The sequence below is a fragment of the Chrysemys picta genome, chromosome 1 (genome assembly GCF_011386835.1).
Source record: "Chrysemys picta bellii isolate R12L10 chromosome 1, ASM1138683v2, whole genome shotgun sequence".
Taxonomy (NCBI): domain Eukaryota; kingdom Metazoa; phylum Chordata; order Testudines; family Emydidae; genus Chrysemys; species Chrysemys picta.
Genome location: NC_088791.1, coordinates 224168847 through 224184384, shown reverse-complemented (window position 1 = coordinate 224184384; position 15538 = coordinate 224168847). Strand labels below are relative to the sequence as shown.

General features: G+C 44.3%; 1 protein-coding gene across 22 annotated transcripts in view; it reads left to right on the top strand.

The window, feature by feature from the left end:
• TBL1X (transducin beta like 1 X-linked) overlaps nucleotides 1–15538 on the top strand; it is a 280764-nt gene that overhangs the window by 163816 nt on the left and 101410 nt on the right. For 6 of the 22 annotated variants that reach the window (XM_065580708.1, XM_065580703.1, XM_065580702.1 and 3 more), the window contains one exon: nucleotides 3222–3279. The exons of the other annotated variants lie outside the window; for them this stretch is intronic. The gene's annotated coding sequence lies outside the window, so the exon portion shown is untranslated. The remainder of the gene's footprint in view (nucleotides 1–3221; nucleotides 3280–15538) is intronic. 22 annotated transcript variants of the gene reach the window in all.

The following is a 15538-nucleotide window of genomic DNA, read 5'->3' as shown; positions in this document are numbered from 1 at the left end:
GCTGCCCAAGTATAAAAAGGAGAGAGACTGTGGGCAGGAGCGCCGCCAGGTTTCTCCGCCACCCTAGGGTGACAGAAGGTCCCGCCCTGAAATGCCGCCCCCTCACAGAGGTGGCGGAAGGTCCCCCGTGAAATACAGCCGCGGTCCTTGCCCCCCAAATCGCAGCGCCCTAGTCACCTAATGGGTTGCGCTGGCCCTGACTGTGGGTATCTATCAGAGGTATCTTTCCCCTTTAAAGTCAGCCGGAGAGAAGCGGCTGCCCCTGCTCCTCCTGAAAGGGAAAGCGCCGCTTCTCTCCGGCCGCTGGCTGCGCAGCTGCCCCTGCGCCTCCTGAGACCTCTGGCCCGTGCTCGCAGGGCCACATTCCGAAAGGGGCTTTAAAGCTGCAGGCCAGGGCCCCGGGGCCCTCTTAGCCCAGGGCCCTGCAGCCCCTAAAGCCCCTGCGTTCCGAGTGGCCCTGCAGTTTCCCCGCTCGCTCCCTCCCTTCCAGAAAGTCCTAAGCACAGCCAAACAGCTGTTTGGCGGCGGGGGAAGCACTGCGAGGGAGGGAGGAAGGGAGGGGGAGGAGGCGGAGAAGAGGAACTTGTGCAGTTCTCCCTAGTAAAGTCAGCCAAACGACCACAACTTTAAAAGAGTATGTTCCCTAATGGAGCAATGACGTAACTTTGAAACAACATTAAGTAGGAGGACGTTAAGTGAGGAGTTACTGTATTTAGTAAGAGTCTGCCTTTCCTTTGCACATTACATTGTGATGAAGTACTCTGCTAGTGTTGTGATAGCTTTGTTGAGGGATTTGTAGAAGACTAGCTTCATTTTTCAATTTGTTGTTCCTAGTGACTCATAAGTTGATGTGTTAAGTGTTGTTTAGTACAAACAATGCTAGTAGCTTGAGCATTCTTTGGTTTTTGGTGAGGATGTCCACTTCAATATATTGTGGCTAGTGTGGCTGATGTCTGACACTAGTGTTATGCTGAAGTCAAGAAAGTTTTTGTTTTGTGTTTAGATTTTCAGCTTCTAGGACTTTGCAGTGAAGGGAGTGTATGCTGCTTTGGTTGAGACAGTACAAAAAGTTGAATGCTCTTTCCTCTATGATGATTAAGAGCAGAATTCCTAATACTGCTATGCAGTTAGCACTGTTTGGGTTCCAGTTAGGGTGATCAGGTGTCCGTTTTTTGATCGGAACAATTGGTCGAAAAGGGATCCTGGCGGCTCTGCTGTTGACTGTCCGGTTGGCAGTGCCACGCAGTGGGGCTGGGACTGTGGAGGTGGTGCCTGTGGACGGGGCAGTGCACAGAGTCACCTGGCTGCACCGCTGAATAGGAGTTGGAGGGAGGACGTGCTGCTGCTTCTGGGAGCTGCTTGAGGTAAGCACCACCCAGAGCCTGCACCCCTGACCATCTCCCGGGCCCCAACCCACTGCCCCAGCCCAGAGCCCCCTCCTGCACCCCAAACTCCTCATCCCTGGCCCCACGCCAGAGCCCTCATACCCCCCCCCACTCAAACCCCTTGCCCCAGCCCAGATCCCGCATCCCCAGACCATAGCCCATACCTCCTTCCACACCCCAGCCCCCATGTCTTAGCCTGGAGCCCCCTCCTGCACTCTGAACTCCTCATTTCTGGCCCCACCCGAGAGTCCGCACCCCCAGCCAGAGCCCTCAGCCCCTCCCGCACCCCAACCCCTTGAGCCAGCCCAGTGAAAAATGAGTGACTGAGTGAGGGTGGGGAGAGCAAACAACGTGGGGGGGGGAGGGGGATGGAGTGAGCAGGGGCGGGGTCTCGGAGAAGGGGAGGGGCAGGGGCGGGGCAAGGGTGTTTGGTTTTGTGCGAGTAGAAAGTTGGCAACCCTAGTACCAGTGTTGATGTAATATTTGCTAACAGTATTTAAGTCCAGGTTTTCTGTTGTGGTTTTGTCCCAATTGCTGTAACTGACTATTACAGGCTCTATCGCAGGCTTTGCTCAGACAATTTCAATGATACTTTTAAGTTGATTTAGAGAGAAAGTGATCAGTGGGTTGTATTCATGAAATGGCTTCTTGATGTTATAGAAACTCACATAGTTCTTTTTGTTTTTCTTGAGAAGATATCAAAAGTTTGAAATACGTTTTTAAAAATTGGGGGATTTAACTAAATCTTGGCAAGGATCAAAGATCTCTTTTATACGGGGGCCTCACTGTGAAAGGAAGACGCTGAGCCACTTAAAACAGTCAGAAGTGTTCCACTCAGTTCTGCATTAGGTCTATACATGAAAGTCAGCATAAAGCTAATCAGATCACCTACACCATTTGATCTGTTTCCATTGGCTTTAAGTTATCTTTGATAAATGAACTGCTCTACAGTAGAGCTGAACTAATGCCAGCAATAATTCATGTAGCTATTAGTGTTTTCACTCAGTTCTATTTTGTGTGGTCTAAACCTAAACTGACAGGGCCTAAAATGGTAATTTAAAAAGAGCAAAACCAAATTCTGGATACTTTTGTTTATGAACCTTATAGACTATTTCTTAGTCAGCTCTTTGAGTGTCCTATTGACACCAGGAAGCCATGTACATTTCACACTGGAATTTACAAATCTGTGGGAGTTGCATGTTGATGACTGTCTCTTCTGTTTCCCTGGGGTGATAGACAATAGATTACTAATCTTTTAGTCATGACTTTAAAGCTACAGTGCCATTTTGTTCTCAATATTCCAATTTAACAGTAATACCAATTGATAGCCTATCTAATCCAACATGATTTCCCAGTGTCTGGTATTCAGTCCATCACAAAAGCTTTCTAAAATATTATTCTTGATGGTAGTTTTTTATCAATTTCTATATGTACTCAGTAAACCTGACTCCAGCCAGTGTAGTCAAATATGAAAGTGGAACTTTAGTGATGAAAACAGACTGTGCTATGGATGGCTTTGATAAAGAACCCTCTCATTTTTGTACAATGTATAATAGATGTAATCATTAGACATAATTTGCTTATTAACTGTTTACAAGTGTTCAAATTTTGTTTGTGCCCCGCTGTATAGTTGCCTTTGATCTTGCAACTAAAGAAATTAGACTGTTGAAGGGAAGTTGGGGACTTGATTGCAGATTATTTATGTTGGAGTTTTTATTGCCTGCTCTTTTAATTGACAAACCACTACTTCGATTGGGCTACCTAGAGGGCAAACTTTAGAGGAGGTTAAAGGGACGTGGTCAAGACTTAACAACAAGATGTGTTTGCTCGTTGTAGGTGCTGCAGATGTGACTGGACTTTGTGGAACCCTAGGGCTTGGAAAAGTGACGTGAAGGTGCATCTTTTTCCTAGTTAGTTAAACTAGATTTGAAATTCTTTAGCTGCTATAACTGATGGAATAGCATGAATTTTAAAATGTTTAAAGATGTTAGTAATTTAAAAAAATGAGTTGTGTGCTTTACTTAATTATAGATTTTATTTTTAAATGCTAGAATTGCGTGTTTAACCATTTAAATAAATTATTATTTCATGTCATGTTTAAAGGGTGTTTTATTATGTTAAAAGTAAGTGTGAGATTATGGTTTTTAATGTGCTTTGTCCTCTGAAAAGTGACTGTATCAGTGGCATATTCTCTTTCATCAGACATGTTCCCTGTATCTATTCAAAGCCAGTATTGATGACTTTAGTGACAAGTGACTTTTCACTGCCTTTTTATGACTATTGGCCATGTAGAACCAACACAGCCAAGAGACACTGAGCTGGATCGTAATCCTCCTTGTTCATCAAGGAGTTGTTTGCTAAATTCTAGTCAGCTACATCTATGCAGACTTGCTGACGGCAATACTATTGTGCAGGTATATGCTGAGGGCATAATTTGGCCCAGAGAATATTTTGACTGGTGATGATGCACAAGAATGAAAGGACCCAGACTGACTCTCAGTTCCTAATTTCTTTGCAGGGTTGGCAGTTAGGAAAAAAAATAGCACATTTGATACAGAAATCATGAAAAACAATCATATCAGAACTCCAGAAATGCAATTTTTAGAGTCTGTACTGGAAGAGGTGTAAAAAAGCTGAGCTACAGTGAGATTCTTGGAGGAAATCTAGCTATCTGCATCAGAATTCCCCTTCAGGAGTTCATGCTCTGCCACCCTGTATACTAGGGTTACCATATCTCATAAATAAAAAAAGAGGACCCTCCATGGGCCCTGGCCCCGCCCCAACTCCGCCCCTTCCCCACCCTAACTCCGCCCCCCCCTCCCTTCCACTCCCAGCCAGGGGGAAAGGGCTTCCCCAGTGCTACCGGCTTCAGGGTTTGCCGGGCAGCCCCCAGACCCTGCGCCCCCAGCCGGCGCTTCCCCAGCGCAGCTGGAGCCCGGGAGGGGAAGCGCCCAGCCGGGGGTGCAGGGTCTGGAGGCTGCCCAGCAAACCGTGAAGCCGGTAGCGCTCGGGGTTTGGGCAGCCCCTATGCCTCCGGACCCTGCGCCCCCAGCCGGGCACTTCCCCGCCCGGGCTCTGGCGGCGCAGGGTCCGGAGGCACGGGGACTGCCCGAAGCCGGTAGCTCTCGGGCAGCCCGGCTCTTAAACAGAGCCGAAGAGGAGCAGAGCCTCCAGCTGCGGCGGCTCTGCGTAACTTACACTGTGTCAGTTACACAGAGCCGAAGAGGAGCAGAGCCGCGGCGGCTGGAGGCTCTGCTCCTCTTCGGCTCTGTTTAAGAGCTGGGCTGCCGAGCGCTACCGGCTTCGGGCAGCCCCCTGCCTCCGGACCCTGTGCCCCCAGCCAGGCACTTCCCCTCCCGGGCTCCGGCGGCGCAGGGTCTGGAGGCACGGGGGCTGCCCGAAGCTGGCAGCCCGGCTCTTAAACAGAGCCGAAGAGTCGGGGAGGAGCAGAGCCGCCATTTTCCCGGACATGTTCGGCTTTTTGGCAATTCCCCCCGGACGGGGGTTTGACTGCCGAAAAGCCGGACATGTCCGGGAAAAAGAGGACGTATGGCAACCCTACTGTATACTGTGCACTCCCTGTCTCAACCGTCCACCTCTTCTAGGGCACTGTCAGGGGAGTGGCTGTGCTCATTGATGAGAATGTATACTTCCCATTCCATCCCATCCCTTGTACATCTGTGCATGGTCTGGCATCGTTAATTCTTATTTTTGTTCATATTGTTTGTTACAAAACCGTTTTTGCATTAATTTGTAAAGTACTGACCTTTTTCTGAGACAGCAATAAAAAATCCTGTAACCTGGTTAGGACGAAGAGTTACAGTTGTAGTAGAAATCAGCCACTCATTGCTACTGATGCCATAAATATCACTGAACAACTGTAGCTTGGTAATGGTGAATCACATAATACATGCCTTAGGCCTTGGCTACACTTACCCGCTAGTTCGGCGGCTGGCAATCGAACTTCTGGGTTCGACTTATCGCGTCTAGTCTGGACGCGATAAGTCGAACCCGGAAGTGCTCGCCGTCGACTGCGGTACTCCAGCTCGGCGAGAGGAGTACCGCGGAGTCAACGGGGGAGCCTGCCTGCCGAGTGTGGACCAAGGTAAGTTCGAACTAAGGTACTTCGACTTCAGCTACGTTATTCACGTAGCTGAAGTTGCGTACCTTAGTTCGAATTAGGGGGGTAGTGTAGACCAAGCCTTACTGAGGAGCCATATTCTCTCAGTTTCACTTCTTTTGTTCATCTATGGCCCCCGCTTGTTGTGTCATGTGTGAACTTTGGCCCCAGTCCTGTAGTTGGATCCGTTCACATAGACCGTAACTTCAATATGGCTCCAGGTGGCACTCATTCCAGGATCAGGGATTTAGGTTGGAGGGGAGGGATAGCTCAGTGGTTTGAGCATTGGCCTGCTAAATCCAGGGTTATGAGTTCAATCCTTGAAGGGGCCACTTAGGGATCCGGGGCAAAATCAATACTTGGTCCTGCTAGTGAAGGCAGGGGGCTGGACCTGACAACCTTTCGGGGTCCCTTCCAGTTCTAGGAGCTAGGATCTCTCCATTTGTTATTTTTTTAAACCTCTTCGAGATTGTGGTGTATTGAAAACTGTGTTGGGGGCTCTGCGGGGAAGCGAGCAATCTGGGTCTTCAGCAGTGAGTCTGCCAAAGTGTCAGTAGGAGCAAGGTGGGTTGAGTTGTGCCACCTTGCCTTAGGTAGGATTTCTCTTCTCCCCCACCCTGCCTTATTTGGCTGTTCATAGAATTATAGAAGATTAGGGTTGGAAGAGACCTCCGGAGGTCATCTAGTCCAACCCCCTGCTCAAAGCAGGACAAATCCCCAGACAGCTTTTTTTTTTTTTTTTTTTTTTTTAAGCCCCAGTTCCCTAAATGGTCCCCTCCAGGATTGAACTCATAACCCTGGGTTTAGCAGGCCAATGCTCAAACCACTGAGCTATCCCTCCCCCTGCAGCCTTTCAGTAGTGGACCCAAAACGACGCAATACTCCAGATGTGGCCTCACCAGTGCCGAATAGAGGGGAATAATCACTTCCCTCGTTCTGCTGGCAATGCTCTTACTAATGCAGCCCAATATGCCGTTAGCCTTCTTGGCAACAAGGGCACACTTTTGACACACATCCAACTTGTCGTCCGCTGTAATCCCGAGGTCCTTTTATGCAGACCTGCTGCTTAGCCAGTCGGTTCCCAACCTGTAGTAGTGCATGGGATTCTTCCTTCCTAAGTGCAGGACTCTGCACTTGTCCTTGTTGAACCTCATCAGATTTCTTTTGGCCCAATCCTTCAATTTGTCTAGTTCACTCTGGACCCTATCCCTACCATCCTGCGTATGTACCTCACCCCCCAGTTTAGTGTCATCTGTGAACTTGGTGAGGGTGCAATCCATCCCATCATCCAGATCATTAATGAAGACGTTGAACAAAACCAGCCCCAGGACTGACCCCTGGGGCACTCTGCTTGATACCAGCTGCCAACTAGACATCAAGCTGTTGTGTGTTAGATTTCTGGATTTTGAGAAATATAGTTGCAACCTTCCAGGAAGAATATACATGTTTTTTCTAACTGTGTGTATGCCATGAATGTAACAGGGGTAAAGAGTGGGTCTTTACTTTTTGAGTGGAAGATTAAATTATAGTGTGGCAAGCACCTTCCAGAAAAAAGTACATAGTAATAGTGATGGTGATGGAAAAAATGGGGTGGGGGCAGGAGGGAGAGAAAGCAAGGGAAGATGCAGTTCTCTGTAGTTAGTAAATAAATTTTATTCATATTCCTGTACATTTATTTTTTATTTCTGGGACTAAAAGGCTAGGAAGGAAAGAGGAGCAACTATAAAGAGAGTTTTATTTGTGTAACTGCATACACAAATTAGATTTTCACTCCGTGTTGTAGGTTCATGCCAATTAATAATTTGTAATAATCTGGAAAGTCAAGGATGCAGCAAAATTCAGTCATCCTTGAGTTCAAAATCAGTGCCTTTTTAAAGTAAGTTTCTTTCATGGAATTTTTAATTAAAAATAGTTGGAGGTGTATATCCTCTAATAAAACATTGTATTTATATAGAAATGTTCCTTTTTAATATTATTTACAAATATTAGCCAAGTAATCATTGCAACACTCCAGCAAGGTTGGTAATCCTGTATATTATTATTATTATTATCCACTTTACAGATAGGGAAAATGGAGACCCAAAGGTTAAGTGACTTGCCCAAGGCCACACGGGATGTTGGTGTCATTGTCAAAATTAGCATTCAGGAGTTCTTGACCTAGCTCAAACTACTAGATCTCCCCCTTTTCATTATTCTGAATTATAAACCACAGCACACAAATTATTTGATAATTTTGCAAAAATTCAGTCTAGTTATGTTTCAGTATAAATATAAATGAGATTATTTTCCCTAGCATATGGTTTAAAACAATATTAACACGGCCCATCTATTTTCTCTGGCATTTAGAAAGGATTAGAGTTTATACTGGAAAGTGCATACTTTGAAGCATTGTGGGGTGGCAGTTCGTCTTACTTCAAAACTGTTTTGGAAAGGTGTGCAGCTGTGTATTATTGAAGGTCTGTGTTTTTAAGGAATGGCAGATTACCCAGAGCATGGCCTTTTTATGTTTGTTTTATAAATGAAAATAAACAAATACTAACAACCTACAATTGGGCCATTAGCTGTCTTTGGATTCACTATGGACCACTCTTTGATTGCTAAGGATTGTCAGATGAGGATATGCAGGTTGGCAGAGAGAGATGGTAGAACTACAATGAAATTCTGATCACAGTGGCATTTTTTTTTTTAAAGAAAATAGTGAAAATGAAATTATTTGCGCATGGACCTTTTGAATGTCGTGTGTATACATTTTCCTTTTATTCAGAAGATGTGGGTTACAGTTCGGATATGCAAAATTATTTATTCAAAGGGATTTTCTGCTTGACACTATTGGTGCTACAATAAAGAAATGCTATGAAGAAATGTTTTCAGTTAAAGCTGAAATTCTTGTAATACAAACTGTCCTAACTGATCATTGCCCATCTAGTAAAGGTATGGTGGAAAGTATACATTCTTAAAATTCAGCATAAACCACAAAGGGTTAAATGTGATTTTGTGTAAGCTGGCAGGTGACCCTCAACATGTAGGGCTGGTCCACTGAGACAATCTTGAATCAGAGGAGAAGACCATATCATTTTAGCTATTAAGCTTATTTTCTAATCTATTCTATTATAATGCATGATAATAACTCTTATTTCCCCCTGTTTTACCATGGCAAATATATACATTTAAGCAAATAAGCTTATACCAATCTTCTTGGAAATGTGGTGCTTTGAACTGCCACCAATTAGTTAATGGGAGCTGAATTAATTTAGCTAGAGCAGACTGATCTGATAGACAAACAACAGCTTCTTTACAGTCATTACCATATAATATGAAAATGCTTGCGGACAATATAACTCTTAATTAAGGGGCTTGCACATTTATTTTATTTTGTTATTTGTATGTTTTATATATATATAAATACACACCCACACACATCCCCCCCATGTCAATATAATAATATTGTTATGCACTTCTATAGTAACTTTCATCAGGTGATCTTAAAGCACTTCTGTAAACATGAATGAATTTAGCCTGGCATCACTTGTTATTGTTCCCGTTTTACAGTTGGTGAACTGTGACACACAGAGAGCTACTTTGCCCAGTCCTGTGAGAGGCTATGTCAACTTCCATTGACTGGAACTGACATAACTCCAGATCACAGGCCACAAGTGACTTGCTCGAAGTCACAGAACAGCTCTGTGGCTGAGCCAGAACTAGAAGTCAAATCTCATCATTTCCGCTCCTGTGATTTATCTCAACTATTATTATTCTTTCTGTTTGTACTGTGGTAGCACCTAGTAGCCCTGGTCATAGAGCAGGACCCCATTGTGCTAAGCACTGTACAAACATGGAACGAAAAGATAGCCTCTGCCCCAAAAAGCTTATGACTTGCCATTGTTGCAATGGTAGACCTTTATGACTCATTTTAATTATTACAATGTATTATAAACTAAAAACAAACAAAATCTTGTGCTATCTGTAATGGAAGTCCTTTGATGAAGAACATTTTTGTTGTGTGCTTTGGCGATTTTCAAATATCTATGACTAGTGTTTATAGTCTTGGTTTATTTAAGGTTTTCTGATTGGGGTGGGGAGAGGCAGATGCTATCGTGTGACTATGCTGGTTACCAAACCTGCTTTTAAAAATGTAGTGAGTTTTGAGCACGCAAGGGCACCTTCTAAATAACCATTTGAAATATATACAGACTGTTTGCCACTTTAAAATATAATTTTGGGGGGAAAAACCTCTTGCTGAATTTATAGTCAGAATGAAGAGGGAACAGGTTTGTTCCCCGTGGTACACACTGTAAATAACACAATGTTAAAATTGTAGAAATTGTTCTATAAAAGGCAGAAGGCACATTGCATCCGTTGTTTTGTTCGTGACATCTGGGTTTACGTGTGCTATAACTCAAATCACAGTTGCCATTCACATAAAATACTTCTCAGTTTCTAAATATAAACCTATTTGATACAAATATGCCACCTAGCGTGCCTTCTTTTTACCTATTTTAAGTTTCTTGTAGATCTTAGAACTGGACTGGGTTACAATAATAGTTGTAACAAGCATCTGGAATAGCGCTTTGCATAGACACTGGTATATGCTGTCTTTGTAACTCCAACTTCATAAAGCGTCTTCTGTCATATGGCAATATCATTCAGTTATGGCCTGCAGCTAGGCAGTAATAAGCTGAGAAGAGCAGTTGTAGCACAAGGGAGACTTTTCAAATCCCTCACCATAGCGAATATTTTTTGGGGGGTAAACAACCCACCTCCTCTCTGGTCTCCAAACCTGAGTCCTCCCTTACTCTTTACTGCTCTTTTAGAGTCTCTGTAGTGTGAAAGGACCCTTTCAGATGCTATGAACTTCTTGGTCTTATCAAAAGCCGTGGTACACTGTGTGGGCCAACACCATTTCTGTTCGTTGCATAACAGTTTGTTTAGAGGATGTAAAGGTGTTAGGCAAGAATCTGTGGTAATAATTGACCATCTCCAGAAAGAAACATAATCGTGGCACATTTTGTGGTTGGACTGCTTAATGGTAGCTTCAGCTTTGTCCTGTGATTTATGTAAACTATCTTTATTAATGGCACTCTCACTCATGCCCGTCACCCCAATCGGGGTATGTGCCGCCAACCACAGATCTCCAGAGTCCTCTATCCTGGGCCATTTGCTCTAGCTGGTTCCAGGTATAGCCCATTTTTATGCTATCAGCCTGAAAGACACGTCATCAGGTGTTTCTTGGACAGCCTCTTTTCCGCTTGCCTTGGGGGTTCCACCGCAATGCCTGTCTAGTGATGTTGGTTGGCTGCTTGCGTAGTGTGTGTCCTATCCAGCCCCACCTTCTCCTTCTAATTTCTTCCTCTGCTGGAAGTTGACGGGCCCTCTCCAAGAGGTAGATGTTGCTGATGGTGTCTGGCCAGCGGATCTGGAGAATCCTTCTAAGGCAACTATTTATGAAGGTCTGGATCTTCCTGGTGGTTGTTTTAGTTGTCCTCCAGGTTTCAGCTCCATACAATAAGACTGATTTCACGTTGGAATTGAACAGTCTAATCTTTGTTGCCAAAGACAGCTCTCTGGAGCTCCAGATGTTCTTGAGCTGTAAGAAAGCTGCTCTTGCCTTGCTTTGATGGCTGCGTCCGTGCCACCCTGTTGGTCGATGATGCTGCCTAGGTAGGTGAAGGACTGCACTTCTTCCAGAGGGCTTCCATTCAGTGTGACTGGGTCATTACTGATGGAGTTAATCTTGAGGATCTTGGTCTTGTCCTTGTGGATGTTGAGGCCAACCTGTGATGACGTGGCTGCCACTACGTTAGTCTTCTCTTGCATCTGCTGTTTGCTATGCGAAAGGAGTGCAAGGTCGTCGGCAAAGTCCAGGTCATCAAGCTGGGTCCACAATGTCCACTGGTTTCCGTTCCTGCGCTCATAAGTGGATGTCTTCATAATCCAATCAATGACAAGGAGAAAGAGAAATGGTGACAACAAACATCCTTGTCTGACTCCGGTTCGCACCTGGAAGCTGTTTGTAAGCTGCCCTCCATGGATCACTCTACAGTGTATGCCGTCATATAAGTTCTTAATCAAGTTAACCACCTTTACTGGGATGCCATAGTGCCGAAGGAGCTTCTAGAGAGTCTCTCGATCCACGCTATCGAATGCTTTCTCATAGTCAACAAAGTTGATGTACAACAAGGAGTTCCATTCCATAGACTGCTCGACTATGATGCGGAGCATTGCTATCTGGTCCGTGCATGATCTATTTTGCCGGAAACCTGCCTGCTCATCTCGTAGCTGTGGATCGACGGCATCCTTCATTCTCTCTAAGAGAACTCGGTTGAAGACCTTCCCTGGCACCGACAGAAGTGTGATTCCTCTGTAGTTGGCACAATTGCTGAGGTCTCCTTTCTTGGGGATTTTAATAAGGTATCCCTCTTTCCAGTCTGCCGGAATAATTCTTCTTCCCATATCTTCTCAAAAAGGGGGTACAGCATTTCCACTGAAGCATCCAGATCTACTCTCAGGGCCTCTGCTGGAATATCGTCAGGTCCAGCCTCCTTCCTGTTCTTCTTCATTGTGATGGCTTTTCTGATCTCATCTCTGGTAGGTCTATCACAATTGATTGGAAGGTCTTCGTTGGCTGGGTCAATGTCTGGTGGATGTAGTGGTGCTGGTCTATTTAGGAGTTCCTAAAAGTGCTCCACCCATCTATTCATCTGTTATTCTATTTCTGTTATAGACTTTCCCTGCTTGTCTTTGACGGGACTTTCTGGCTTGCTGAACTTTCCAGACAGTCGCTTGGTGATGTCATACAGCTGTTTCATATTACCATTATATGCTGCCTGTTCCGCTTCTGCTGCCAGTCCATCCACATAATCTCTCTTATCCTTCCTAATATTCCTCTTCACTACTTTATGGGCTTCAGCATACTCTTCTTGTGCTTTAGCCTTTGCTGCTCTAGTCCTGCTGTTATTAACTACTGCCTCCTTCTTCTTCTTTCTATCTTCTATCTTAGTCAAGGTCTCTGCTGTGATCCACTCTTTCTGCTGGTATTTCTTGATTCCAAGCACTTCCTGGCATGCTGACCTAAGTGTCTCTCTCATTTTCTACCATCTGTTGGATACACTGTCTTCCTCTTCCTCAGACCGATCCTGTAGTACTGAAAACGTATTCTTCAGTGTCGGTCCAAAATCTTCCTTGATCTTATGATCCTTCAAAAGGCTGACGTTGTACTTCGCTCTTCTATCTGACTCGTCTATCCAGTTCTTCTTCAGCTTCAGCTTCAATCTGGCCACCACTAAGTGATGGTCGGACGCTACGTCTGCTCCTCTTCTAACTCTAACGTCCTGCAAAGATCTTCTGAACTTCTTACTAATACAGACATGATTGATCTGGTTTTCTATCGTGCCTGCTGGCGATACCCAGGTACTCTTGTGGATCCGCTTGTGAGGAAAGATGCTACCTCTTATGACCAGGTTGTTAAGTGCACACAGATCCACAAATCTCTCTCCATTCTCACTCATCTCTCCCAGATCGTGGGTCCCCATGACTTGTTCATATCCTGTGTTGTCAGGTCCAATTTTGGCATTAAAGTCTCCCATAAGGATGGTAATGTCTTTGTCTGGGAGAGTTTCTAATATTTTCTGAAGTCTGTTGTAAAAATAGTCTTTGTCCCCCTCTTCACTGTCATTGGTTGGAGCATAGCACTGTACAACATTCATCTTAATCCTCTTCATTTTAGTTCTGAAGGATGCTGTGATGATCCTGGAACCATGTGCCTCCCAACCAATCAGTGCTCTCTGTGCCTGCTTGGACAACATGAAGCCTACTCCCTGTGTGTGGGGTGCGTCACTCTCTTCATGTCGGGAATACAGCAACAGCTCTCCTGTCAACAATCGTCTCTGTCCAGCTTGCATTCATCTTGTCTCGCTAATGCCTAGTAGGGTCAGGTTGTTGCTCCTCATCTCTGCTGCGACCTGCGCCGTCTTTCTTGACTCGTACATGGTCCTCACGTTCCATGTACCGATGGTAATCCTCCTAGTTGCAAGAAGGGTAATTGGCTTAGTGGCTTCCTCATGACTTTCACCACCCAGCGTCATGCGTCTTCGAGTTGAAGGCCCTTCTTTTTCCAGGCTAAAAGTCTCTGTTATCTCTATTGTTGGCATTTCTGTAGCAAATTAATTTTTTATGGGGTGGAGTTGCTAGCCCCACGCCCAACCCTCCTCCTTTTCCTGACTTGGGACAGGCAGATGGCCCCAAAGGATCTCTCTGGTGGAGTTTTTATTAATGGCATGGCCATGATATTTCACTCTGAAAAATTCACATTTTTTCTTGTTTGCTCACAAGTACCTTTTGGGGTTCTAAAAGTTTTCTTCATCACTAGATCCAGTGACCAAGTAACTCTGAGTCCCAGTAATGTCAGTAATTAGAGCCAATATTCTTGAACACTGACTGTTAAGAAATTGAATTCAACCGTATTCATCAACATGTGAATCCAGATGACTGTCACTCTTAGTGGCAGTTAAGGATATTGAAGTGGAACCAGTCAGTCGGTGTGATATATAGGACACAAACTGAATTCTTGCCAGTGACAAGTAACATGATACAATGTGAAAGTAAAAAATGATTCTGTGCTAGCTAAAATGTATGACATTACTATGAATGGATGGATTTATGCACACACAACCGTTTCTAGCTCTCCTTTCTCAAAAAGAACAGTTAGTATATGTCAAGGTTTCCTAAATGTGTGGCACGAGAGCAATTATTGCTGTGAAGCTCACATCAGGCACTAACAACATGAAGGCCATTTGGGCATTGTAAAAAATGAAAGTCCTGTCCCAGAGTTGTGTTGTGGGCAGGGATTAATACTCAAATAGAGGAAATGGCAAAATATTGTCAAGGTTGTCAACAAATACAAGACATGCCTAAACATTCTCTGTTGCATTCTTGGAAGTGGCCAAGTATTCCCATGGCCATTTATAGGACATATGTTTTTGATCACAGTTGATGCCCATTCTAAATGGCCTGAAGTATTCTGTGTCAATTCCACTAGTTCAGCACAGATGGCGCCAGTGTTTAGACTATTGTTTTCAAGGACAGAAGTTCCTGAAGATCGGAACAGTGAAACTCCATTCACATCTGCAAAGTTCCAACTGTCTGCCAGAAAAAATGGTATCAAACATGTCACATCAATTCTTACCAGCCTGCCATGAATGGATTAATGGAAAGGTTTATCTAGACATGAAAGCAAAAGATCGACTCTGGATAGAGGTAGATTCCAACACAAGATTACTAATTTTCTGTTGGTGTATAGATATGCAGTATATTGTACTACAAATTAGAAGCCAGCAATGTTGTTTATGGGATTGAAACTTCAATCTACAAAGGGACTGTCAATAAACCGTGTGATCAATGGCCACAAATAGTCACACCTGACTGCACAGTTTTTACATAAGAGAAAAAGAATTAATAAGAGATTACTTAAATAATTCATGGAAATCTGGATTGATTGTCATAGACTGTTCCTCTATTTTATCAGATAAAAGTGGCATGGAACATGTCATGAGGATGACACGTAAACCAGCTTGTAACCACAAGTTTAGCACAATGTGTTTCCTATACTGGTGACACATTGAAAATACCAAGCCTACGGTACAGCTGCAGACACTGACTTGTGGTAATATCAGTGAACCTTGTGTCCCTCCTACAAGCGTCCCTACACTACCTATCAGGAAGTTGTCTTGAGACAGCTACACAAGAAAGTACAGACACTGCTCCAGATGTTGTTGTGATGCCTATGAGTCATTATCCAAGCAGCAGTCATAATCCACCTCTCAGACTTCATTTGTAGCATATTGTGAATTTAATGGTAATGCATTATAACAATTTAAAATATCCTTTTACATTAAAGGAGAGGAATATGTAATGAGTGGGACTGGGCAGTATCTCTTTAGTTTGTGAACCCACTAGTGGCCTTCTGTCTTTTGTTTGTACACCTGCCTGTGCAGCAGTGGGTGTAGGTAAGGGCTTGCCTATACTTACGGCTAAATCA